General features: G+C 35.5%; 1 long non-coding RNA gene across 7 annotated transcripts in view; it reads right to left on the bottom strand.

Moving 5' to 3' along the window:
* LOC103351271 (uncharacterized) overlaps positions 1 to 12651 on the bottom strand; it is a 153485-nt gene extending 140834 nt beyond the window's left edge. For 2 of the 7 annotated variants that reach the window (XR_011380658.1, XR_011380659.1), the window contains exon 1: positions 1 to 12651. This exon is cut by the window's left edge and continues 21563 nt beyond it. This is a non-coding gene — a long non-coding RNA (uncharacterized lncRNA). The other 5 variants (XR_011380657.1, XR_011380660.1, XR_011380654.1 and 2 more) reach the window with 3 other exon arrangements.

Genomic DNA, 12651 nt, shown 5'->3' with positions numbered 1-12651 from the left:
TTACTACCAGAGAGATATTGAAGCTTCTGGCCATAACAGTGTATTTGTCTATTTCTTATTTCAGTTCTATCAACTTTTACATCATGTCTTGATATTCTGTTGTTAGGTGCTTACACATTTATGATTATTATATCTTGCAGAATTGACTGTTTATATTCTTGTAATTCTATTCTTTATGCCTGGAAATCTCCTTTTTCTGAAATCTGCTTTGTCTGTCATCAATATAGTTACTCCAACTGTGCTTCAATTAGTTTCATAATGATATATCATTCTCCATTGCATTACTTTTAACTATCGGAATCTTTAGAGATTTCTTGTAGACAACACTTACTTGTCCTAATCCATTCTGACAAACTATTAATTTAGATTAATCACATTTTCTTCTATGTCTTTACAGGATACAGCCCATTATATTTTATTTTTCAGAAGTCTTAAAAGTTTATTCATATGGCAAAAGATTTCACAATGAAAGTAATCTTCAACAAAGTATTACTTGTTGAGGTTTGATGTAATATCAAAGAATATCAATAATCTAGACAAATCACATTTAAAGTGTTTTTATGTTGTTAGATTAATATATTTAATGTTTGTAACTGTTTTCTAATTATTGCATTAACTATTTATTTATGCGCTTTTACTGTATTCCTTGCTGTTATTTGATCATTTCACATGATTCCACTGTATCTCTTCTCTTAACATACTACTTATATATTCTTAATTTTTTTTACTGATTCTCCTAGGATTTACAATATACATTTTAAATTAATCTAAAGCCATTTTCAAAGTATGCTATACCACTTCACATGAGTTCTTGTATCTTATAACAAATTTCCAATTTCCTTTCCATTATGACATTGCTGTCATTCACTCTACATATCCATATGCCATAATCACTCAACAAAGTACTATTATTATTACTTTAGGAAGGTTTTTAAAATATTGTTTAAGAATAATAGAAACAAAAAATTTTATTTTACCTCATTCATCCTTCTTCAAAGCTCTTCTTTACAGATATCCAAGTTTAAAATTTGTATACTTTTCCTTGTGGCAGAACTTCTTTTAACATTCTTGTAGGGTTTGTCTGCTGGAAATATATATCTCATTTCTGGTTTTTCTGAGAAAGTCTGTGTTTCTTCTTTCTTTAAGAAGGACAGTTGTGCTGGTTATAGATTTCTAAGTAGATAACCCCACCAACACCACCCATAACACTTTCACTCCACTGTCCTCCTACTTCCATAGTTTCTGAGGAAAAGTCCACTGATATTCTTATCCTTGTTTTTCTATAAAATTTTTTTCTCTAGCTGCTTTCAAGATTATCTCTCAGCCGGCGCCGTGGCTCAATAGGCTAATCCTCCACCTTGCGGCACCGGCACACTGGGTTCTAGTCCCGGTCCGGGCGCCGGATTCATCCCAGTTGCCCCTCTTCCAGGCCAGCTCTCTGCTGTGGCCTGGGAGTGCAGTGGAGGATGGCCCAAGTGCTTGGGCCCTGCACCCGCATGGGAGACCAGGAGGAAGCACCTGGATCCTGGCTTCGGATCAGCACGGTATGCCGGCTGCAGTGCGCTGGCCATTGGAGGGTGAACCAACAGCAAAAGGAAGACCTTTCTCTGTCTCTCTCTCTGTCCACTCTGTCAAAAAAATAAAAAAAAAAAGATTCTCTCTCTTTAGCTTACTGAAAGTTGAAAATGATATGTCTAAGTTTTATTGTTATTATCTTTCTTCTGAATTTTTACTACTTTGTCTTGGCTGAGATTTCTGAGTCTATGATTTATTGTCTGTTATTAAGCTTGGAAAGTTCTTGGCCATTCTTAGTTCAAATATTTATGCTGCTCTGTATTCTCTTCTCTATCCACTATTCTAATTGATTGTATTACACCTTTAAAATTTTTCCACAGTTCTTTGATGTTTTGTTTCTTTCATTTTGTTTTCTTCTTGAATTTCAGTTTGTGAGAATTTTGTTGACTTATCTGGTCCTTTCCTCAGCTGCACTAATCTACTGATGATCTCATCTGTGATTGCATGGGATCTATTATTTTTCTATTTGAATATTTAACATATTACTCATAGTAATTTAAAATTTCAATTGATAATCCCAAAATCTGCATTCTGACTCTAGTTCTGCTAATTCCTTTGTCTCTTTAGACTACTTTTTCTTGGGACATAACATACACTATGTTTTTTTTTTTTCCAAGTGTATGTGATATTAAGAACTGAGGTAAGCAGGCCTATAGAGTGAGATTTATAAAGATCTAAGAATTGGGCTTTGCTTAATGTCTACTGTTGCTAGAGGTACTATAAATGTCAAATTTCTCTTTTTTTTCTCTCCTGGATTTTGGGTCCCTGAGTACTCCTCTGAGAGAACTGGTATCATGCAGTACTTTCAACTGTAATCCATTGTTATTATACTGAAGACTATTGGTGGGGTGGTAATATGTGGGGGCCATTTAGTGTTGTATAATCTATAATATTCTGAAATATACTATTCTATAATATTGTGAATGTCTGTTTAGCATGCTGTGTTGAGACTGTAACCATCACAGTATTATAAACATTTTTCTAGTGCACAGCCATCTCTCCCTTTTCACTACCCCCCCCCATTCTCATCCCATCATTCTATTGACACTTGTGAGTTTCTTATTTTCTGATTGGTAAACAAGAAAACTGGAGGAGGCTTATTTGCTTAAGGCTCTGATAAAGTATTTACTCTGGAGATTAAACTTATGTTTTGGAGAACATTTTGAGTGCATTTCACAAGGAATACTCTTCTCCCCACTCCAGAACCATGAGGGAATCTTACATATTTACCATGAGAACATGATGAGATTACTGGAGATAAAGCTTCCAAAATATGGGATTGCCAGGGTTTTCTATCTTTCTCCCTAGCCCACATTCATAGCAGCTATTCATCTAAATTTCTATTTATGTTTTAACACCAATTTGTGTCTCCCGAGGCTTCTGTTTCAGCTAACAAAATTTCAGTCTGTGGTCTTAGATTTTAGCGTGGAAGTTTCCCTGAAGTCTCTGTTCTCACATAGGTTCAAGAAAATACTCACTTTTTTATAGTTTGCCCTGTTTGATCTTGTTATAAGACAAAAATAACTTCTGAGCTTGTAAAATGTCAGAGCTGAAATCAAATCCTTGAATGATTTTTGAATGCTTAAAACAAAAACCAACCAAACAAAATCTCTTCCATTTCTTAACTAAATCCCAAATTGTTGTGATTCAGTATCCTTTTGCAAAATATCTCACATAATTTGATTTGCTATTATTGTGTTTAGGTTACTTGTATTTATATTCATAATAGCCACATCCTATAAATTTTATTCCTACAGTTAATTGTTAGGTTCGCCTATTAAAGTTAAGCTATCTTTAAATAATAAAAATTGTTTTTCCTTAAGTTTCAATTTACTACTGGTACATTTAAGTATGGAGTATTCTTGCTTAGAAATATATTAATTATTAATTTAATGTCTTTATAAGAGATGTAGGGCTATTTATATCAACAATTTAGCTTTGTGGCTGTTTCATTAGTTTTAAGGAATATTACCATTAATACTTTTCAGTTAATGATATTCTGTGTGTTTAAGTTTTTTTTTTTTTTTACTTAGGAAAAATTACAATTATAAACAAAGGCAAATAGAGTACCTAGCTTACCATGCAATATATTCTATAGTTAAAATTTTATGGTACCTATGCTTTCCCAGTCTTTCATGGTAAGAATGAAAAATGTCATCCATGCCTGAAGGACAAATTTGGTATGGATGCTACAGTATGTGTACTATTATACAATTTCATACCCAGAAATGAAAAACTACTCAGGTGATATGTTCCTCCAGTATTCTTCAGGTACTCTACTATGTCACTGTCTATCATAGTTCCCTTCATATTTTAACTAAATTTCATTTTTCCTTTAAAATGCTGTATCTGCTCAATAGGTAAGAACATAATGTGCATGCAGATTCATAAATTAAGTACCAAATGAATGGCTGGTGCTGTGATGTAGCAGGTTAAGCTGTTGCCTGTGACTCTAACGTCCCACATGGGCACTAGTTTGAGTCCTGGCTGCTCTACTTCCAATCCAGCTCTTGATAATGTGCCTGAGAAAGCTGAGGTAGATGTAACCAAGAAAGAAAGAAGGTCTTGGCTCCTGGCTTTGGCCTGGCTCAGCCCAGGTTGTTACAGCCATTTGGGGGAGTGAACCAGTGGGTGGACGATCTCTCTTTTTTAAATAAATAAATAAATCTTTTAAAAATATGCCAACTAGGTATTTTAGATACAAGTCTCTGAAGACTTCACTAATTTTATGAGATCATAGGTGATATGGACATTGATTTAACATTATCTTTGTGTCTAAGGAAAGCCCAAATTGAAGACATTAAGAAAGCACTTGATATTTTTGAGGGCAAAAATTTCTACTAATATGGGTGAAATTATTTGAGAAAAACTTGGTAAGATTCAGATTTTCCCATCTAAACTATTACTCAAATTTGAAAAATATCTTCTAAAGCTAAAGCTAAAAATGACTAAAGGATTAAAAACAACAGCCTAAATCCTGTATTTTTTTTGGACAGGCAGAGTGTACAGTGAGAGAGACAGAGAGAAAGGGCTTCCTTTTGCCGTTGGTTCACCCTCCAATGGCCACCGCGGCTGGCGCACTGTGGCCAGCGCACTGCGCTGATCTGAAGGCAGGAGCCAGGTGTTTCTCCTGGTCTCCCATGGGGTGCAGAGCCCAAGCACTTGGGCCATCCTCCACTGCACTCCCTGGCCACAGCAGAGAGCTGGCCTGGAAGAGGGACAACCGGGACAGAATCCGGCGCCCCGACCGGGACTAGAACCCAGTGTGCCAGTGCCGCAGGCAGAGGATTAGCCTATTGAGCCACGGTGCCAGCCTTGTTCTTAAATTCTATTCATGTGCAAAAACCCAGTGGAAGAGATAGAAATATATCTGTTCAGGACCTCAGAAAGAGCTATAAATGGTCATTTTGTTTACTCTATAGGACCACATCCAAAATTATATTTTCAGGGAATCCTTGGAGTTGCACATTTACGGTGGCAGATTCTGTTCTGCTTTTTTTGTTGTTGTTGTTGTTGTTAGTATGTCTTTGAATCAAAATAGGCTTGACTTGTTTGTCTACTCCTAGAAAAATTAACTGCATGCTTGGACCACATCCCTTTCTACTTTTCACAAGAACTTCAATGGCTTTAAATTTCTCTGTGACTTTACTTCTATCTATGATGTGAAGGGCCAGTTGCTGTGTTCTAAAGATGACACAAGCCCTAAGACTGATTTCACCTGCATACACTATGTGTGTGTATGTGTATCTCAGAAACAGCATAACATTTCAAAACTTAAATTTTGTCAAAGTCAGTCTAAGAAGTGAACACCTCACACTTGATAGATTACAAGTCATTCAAAACTTTTCTAGCCTAGTATCTAAGAGATGACTAAGAGGATTCCTGAGTCACACTAGTTACTGTGGTGGCCCCCACATTTCCAAAATTGCTCATCTCTCTTAACCAACTCATTGGTAGCCACAACTCTTCTCTAAGAACTAAACAGGAAGGTATTTCTTTGAGTTAAAATTAGCCCTTCAATGACCTGCCACTTTAGACCTCATTATTCTAAACTTTTCTACAAATCTGAGCATGAGCCATGGACAAGCTCTTGGTATTCTGACTGAACTCCATGAGAATTTCTACAGATCAATTTACTCAAGCCTCTATCTTGACCCAATGGCAATAGGCACAGACTATAACCTAGTGAAAACTTCTGCTGACCTTATTTCCCAAGCTGATTCCCCGAGCTATATAGTAATAAAAAACACATAATAAATAGTCTCAGTATATAGGTTTATCCTCCTGTTAAATATTAATATCTTATTAATATCTTGTTAATCAACATTAGTAACTCACATATTTCCATGCATTATAGTAATATTTTCATTTCTATTTTCCCATTTATCTGAAGAATCCTGATCATCTAACTTTTGCTTATGAACAACTATGTATTGGAAATTTTAAAATATTTTTTATATTTTTATTTATTTATATAAAGGGAACTAATTTCATGTATTTCATATATACAGTTTCTTAGAAAATACATATTTAATCTCATTTTTTCAGTGTTCAAAAATTAACACCATATTTGTATTTATTTTTGTGGAACAATTTTATAATGGAATACAAGTATATAATGTGCAATGATCAAATCAGGATAATTATTAATGCTAATTATATCAATCTCCTCAAATATCATTTCTATATGTTGGAAGATGTCAAACTGTTTAGTTATTTTGAAAAGTATAATAAATTGTGGCAGATTATAGTCACATTGCTATGGGCTAGAACATATAGAAGTAATTCTCCAATCAATTTTGATATCCATTATCCACTCTCTATCCCTCTTCCCCCTATTATTTCTGGCCTCTTGTGACCTCTATTTTACACTCTGTATATGACCAGCTTTTTTATCTTTCACAGATGAGAATATGTCTTTCTGTGCCTCATTTATTTCGTGTAATATTCTCCAGTTTCATCTACATTGTCACAAATTATAGGATGTCATCCTTTTTGGGATGAATAACATTTCATCATTATGCCACATTTTTAATACATTCATCCGTCAATGGACATCTCATTCAGTTGATTCCAAATCTTGGGTATTGTGAAATACTTCTGCAATAAACATGGGCATGAATATATCACTTTGATATAATTATACATTTCCTTTGTAAGCCCAGTAATGGGATTGTTTGGTTGTAGAGTAGTTTACATTTTTGACAAAGCTCCATACTGTTTTCCATATGGCTGTAACAATTTATATTCCTACCAACAGTGTATGAGTTCTTCTTTTTCTGTATCCTCATTAGCATTAGTTATTGTCTTTTTGACAACAGCAATTCTAGTTTGGGTTAAATGATATGTTACTGTGGTTTTGAGTTGCATTTTCATGATGCTAGTGATGTTGAACATTTTTTTTCATATACTGGGTGATCTGTATGCCTTCCCTTAAGAAATGTCAATTCAGGTCTTTTTGCCAATTTGTAATTGGATAATTTTGTGTTGATTTTTTTTTGCTGTGTTTGAGTCCCTTATATGTTCTGGATATGAAACCTTTGTCAGATGAATAACTTGCAGATATTCTCTCCAATTTTCAGGTTGTCTCTTCATTGATTAATGAATTCAGTAAAATTGTAGGATACAAAAATCAATATACAAAGAATAATAGCATTTTTAACCAACAACAATGAACTAGCTGAAAAAGAAACAAAAAAAGCAATCCTATTCATAATAGCCACCAAAAGTACCTAGAAGCAAATTTAACCAAGGAAGTAAAAAAATGTATGATGAAAATTATAAAGCATTAATGAAGTAAATCATAAGGACACAAAAATTTTGAAAGACATCTCAGGCTGAATGATTAGAAGAATTAATACAGTTAAAATGTACATAATGTTCAAAGTAACATGCAAATTCAATACAATCTCTATCAAAATACTCAAGACATTATTGATATACATAGGAAAAATATCCTAAAACTCATTTGAAACCAATTAAGATAAATAATAGCCTAAGCAACCTGAAAAAAAGGACAAAACTGGAAGCATTACAATACCTGGCTTCAAAATGTGCTATAAACCTATAGTTATGAAAACAGCTTGATATTGGCATAAAGATGACACATGGGCCAATGGAACAGAAGATAATAGCCAGAAATTAATTTATATTTAAAGCCAACAGTTTTTGACAAAGTTGTCAAGAACATATGAGAGTATTTCAGAAAGTTTATAGAAAATGGAAATAAAAGGTAACTATTTTTTTCAGAATATGTATTTTCTAAGAACTTTTTGAAAATCCCTCATACACTTACAGAAAAGACAAGACAAGGTCCTCAATAAATGAGACTAGGAAAATTGGATATAAATATGCCAAAGAATGAAACTATATTCCTACTCTATGTACAAAAATTAACTCAAAATGAATCAAGGGCCTAAATTTTAGACCTGAAATATACAACACTGAAATTATGCAATAATAATATAGGAGAAACACGTCAAGACATTGGTATAGGCAAATAGTTTTTCGACAGTCTATAAAAGCAAAATGAGACAAATGGGATTATATCAAACTAAGATGCTTCTGCACAGCAAAGGAAATAGAAGAATGAAGAGACAAACTCTAATCTTATTTTTAATGGGCTACAGTTTAAAATGGAAACAAAGAATACCACACAGAATATGATGTGATAGATCTTACTCATCCCTATAGTATGGCGCCAGGGACAAAATCTTCCCAGATGGCAGAGCAAATTGCATTCTATGTATCTGGTCAGTTAGAGGGAAATGAAGAGCCAGTGTATATATAAGTAATAGATATGCTTTGAGTGTATTTTGAATGTTTTGTGAGCAAAACTTTATTTCAGCAGGAGCACAATGGTCAGCAAGTTAAAATTTTTTCTTAAGCTTCCTAAAGATATGGCTATTGTAAAATGAAACATTATTATGAGAAGGGATGCCACAGACTCTAAAGAAAAATTTCTAACATGTATCCTACAGTAAGAACCTTCATGATCAAGTCTTTTCAGAGTTAAAAAATGGAGTATTATGGGATATCAACTACTGGCTCCATTTACTGGGAGAAATCTGCAGGGAAATCGCATGAGAATAATCCCTGGTGTTCTCATAATGGGCATTTAGTAGTGCTAGAGACATCAAAAGGAAAATTGCAAATTTGTTCTTGAAATTACCTAATCAAGAAAAGAAAAATTGGCTACTATTTTCAATCAACATTTGTAGGGAGACTTTACTAAGATTGTTAAGGGTTCTTTTGCACCCTCAAGTACAAGCACCCTTCTGTCATCAGTATAATCTTGGTAAAAAAGTAAAGATATGGAATAGATAAGAGCTCAAACCTGAAGTACCTTTGAACACTCTCAAAGAGATTTTGTAATTATTTCTACAATGGACTTTGAACATGTATTGTAATTGTTGGCTTATTTGGGGGATAGATTGATATTTTGTCAGAGATTTTCAGCTCTGCCAGAAGCTAATTATTACATGATTTATGTGTCTCCACAGTACTAAGCATAACATTTTACTGGAACTACAAAAAGCTTGTGAAACTCTGCAAGTCATACAGTAGTCCTATTGTCCATATTGCTCCAATCTTTAGAAAGGTAAAAAATAAACAGAAACATTAGGCATAAATTAGTAAAAATTATCAGACTCTCAAAATCCCATGGCCTATGGTTTGCTTTAATGACAATGAGCTTAACTTATTCTAGGGATCACCAGTGCTTCCCTTTTGAATTAGCAACAGGCCAACAAATGAGTCAAACAATATCACTTCAGCTTATGACTCAGCTCTACTGTAAACAGACGCAGCCAAATATTGCAGTTGAGTCAGGCTATTTACCCTGTCTTATTAATAAAATTATAGCAACTTTCCCTCACATTATACTAAATGACTTACATGCTCCAGATCACAGAGATTTGGTCTGAGCTTTCTCAAAAACTGATGGAAAGGATCCCATTAGATACTATTTAACAGCTAGTCTAGAACTAACATTTCAAGATGTTGATACTTAGAGCAATGTCTTTCAATCAAAGAGGCACGATCCTTCCTAAACATTGACTGGAGATCTCAGACTGAAAAATGTTAAGGGACATCAAGAGCAGATGATCTTTGGAAGGAGATGGCTTCTACTCAGGACCTTCAAATCAAGTAGATAGCTGCATGAAATATCCAAAGAACAATATGATATTGTGATGTTTCAACTACCATTCTTGTCTAGCTGGGTTGAGGATATATTTATGTTACTTATGAACATCTATTATTTTATTGCTTTTCATATTTTAATAACTCTTCATTGTGAGTCTAATACCTGGTTATAATATATTTGTGCAGTGCTTAAAGCATGAAACCAATTGATTGTTGAGTTTGTACACATTTTCCTTTGTTAATCATTTGGGTCTTTTTTGGTGGTGGTGGGGTGTTCCAGTTCACTGTAATTAGTAATGGGACTCAACTAAGATCACAAAGCAAACATGACAACATGCTAGATGGCCAGAAATCTCAAATTCCTATCTTGTCATACTTAGAATAGGAGCTTGCTTTTTCTACCAATACTAGAGGACCTTTTGTGGAAGACAACTTTTGTAAATGAACTTTCACAGGAAGAGAACTTGAAAGAGAACAGGACAGCAGAGTTATCTATTTGAAAGTGTCTAACCTTCACACACATATAAATAAGATCAGTACTTTTCTTTTGATTGGTATCTATTAGTAATATTGATACTACAAAAATATTGTCTGGCTCTAAATGGTTCTTTTTTTTAACTTTTATTTAGTAAATATAAATTTCCAAAGTACAGTTTACGGATTACAATGGCTTTTCCCCCCCATAACTTCCCACCTACCCATACCTCTCCCATCTCCCATTCCCTCTCCCATTCCATTCACATCAAGATTCATTTTCAATAATCTTTATATACAGAAGATTGATTTAGTATATATTAAGTAAAGATTTAATCATCTAAATGGTTCTTGATGAATGATCCAAAAACCAAAAATATAAAACAGCAACAACACTCAACAATCTCATAGGATTATTGAGTCTTTGAATAGGTCATTCAATAGGTTTAAGACTGGTATGGGATTGGTGAGACAAAATTCTATAGACTACTACTTACACACAGGACAGGAGTATGTTTCCTTGGTAAACTAATGTCTGCCTTCAGTATAATCCTGACATCACCCAAGTTCCATTTTGATCCTTTTGTTTCACTTCTAAGAAGAAGTCTTCTGATAATTTGATTAAACAAGGAGGAAAAATTGGATCTCCTGATGTAAAAACAAACTCTAATCACTCAGAGAATTCTGGATTACGTTATTCTTCCCTTAAGCCTTTTCAGTCCGTGCTTTACTAAAGGCCTGGAAAACAGGTAGCCTCCCATGTGCTATTATGCAGCAACTAGCAAATAGTTTGGAAAATGCCCCTTCTTTGCCTTAGAAGCTAATGAAATTGTTTACAATAGAGTAACTATGTATTGAAATATCAAGGGGAAATGTCTCTTTTTAGGGGAGGGAGAATCCTGAATTTACAACCCTGTGCATTTCTTTGGGATATTTATTACTGAAAATAAACTGTCCCTAAAAATGCTACAAGGAAGTCAAGAGAAACATATATGGATACTTATTTGAGGAGTGGCCAGACAGAGCTAATAATATTACCTATCAGGCCAATATGATATTAGTGGTATACAAAACAGGTCTGTTTTCTATTAGCCATCTGGAGAAACCTTGAGTAATCGTTTATTCTTTATCTATGCATTCCTTACCAAGTCCCAGAAATACACTTCTAAAAGGATTCAGTAGTCTTATTTTCAGTAATCTCTTTTCACATATTCCCTGTCTCTATAGGTGTTTTTAGCCAATCTTAATATCTAAAATCCACCTTTGTGAGCACTTTGTGCTCAAAGTGTAACATTTAAATTGGGAACAGAATTTGACTGCTTTTGAACACTTTCCGTGACCCAATGGAAGTTGTTGGGCTTTTGTCTTTTGGATCTCAGTTACTAACATTTTTGCCCTGAAACCTTAACCTTACATTAGCCTTTTTTTTTTTTTAATTTTCTGACAGGCAGAGTGGACAGTGAGAGAGAGAGAGACAGAGAGAAAGGTCTTCCTTTGCCGTTGGTTCACCCTCCAATGGCCGCTGCTGCCAGTGCGCTGCGCTGATCCGAAGCCAGGAGCCAAGTGCTTCTCCTGGTCTCCCATGGGGTGCAGGGCCCAAGCACCTGGGCCATCCTCCACTGCACTCTCGGGCCACAGCAGAGAGCTGGCCTGGAAGAGGGGCAACCGGGACAGAATCCGGTGCCCCGACCGGGACTAGAACCCGGTGTGCCGGCGCCGCAAGGCGGAGGATTAGCCTAGTGAGCCATGGCGCCGGCCATTACATTAGCCTTTTTGAAGATCCTGTTTGTCTTGGTCTTACTAATAAGAAGGAAACAAATATTATTTTTTTTTTGACAGGCAGAGTGGACAGTGAGAGAGAGAAACAGAGAGAAAGGTCTTCCTTTTGCCGTTGGCTCACCCTCCAATGGCCGCCGCGGCCAGCGCACCACGCTGATCCGATGGCAGGAGCCAGGTACTTATCCTGGTCTCCCATGGGGTGCAGGGCCCAAGTACTTAGGCCATCCTCCACTGCACTCCCTGGCCACAGCAGAGAGCTGGCCTGAAAGAGGGGCAACCGGGACAGAATCCGGCGCCCCGACCGGGACTAGAACCTGGTGTGCCGGCGCCGCAAGGTGGAGGATTAGCCTAGTGAGCCGCAGCACCGGCCTGGAAACAAATATTATTAAAATTAGGTAACTGGGATAATACTCCCACAACTGATTTTATGAGCTTAATCACATGGTAGATGATATATATCCTATTGGTTTAATCTGAATCTTCTTGGCTACTGGCTTAGCAGCAGGTAACAAACTCTGATTACATTCTCCTACTATTTGTTTGATTTGTTACTGCCTTTAGATGTTTGATCTCCAGAAATCTTTTTAATTTTTTGAACTTTTATTTAATGAATATAAATTTCCAAAGTACAGCTTATGGATTACAATGGCTTCACCCCCATAACGTCCCTCCCACTCA

Source organism: Oryctolagus cuniculus, chromosome 12 (genome assembly GCF_964237555.1).
Source record: "Oryctolagus cuniculus chromosome 12, mOryCun1.1, whole genome shotgun sequence".
In the NCBI taxonomy this organism is placed as follows: domain Eukaryota; kingdom Metazoa; phylum Chordata; class Mammalia; order Lagomorpha; family Leporidae; genus Oryctolagus; species Oryctolagus cuniculus.
Note: the sequence above shows the minus strand (reverse complement) of the source record. Positions and strands in the feature narration are given on the sequence as shown.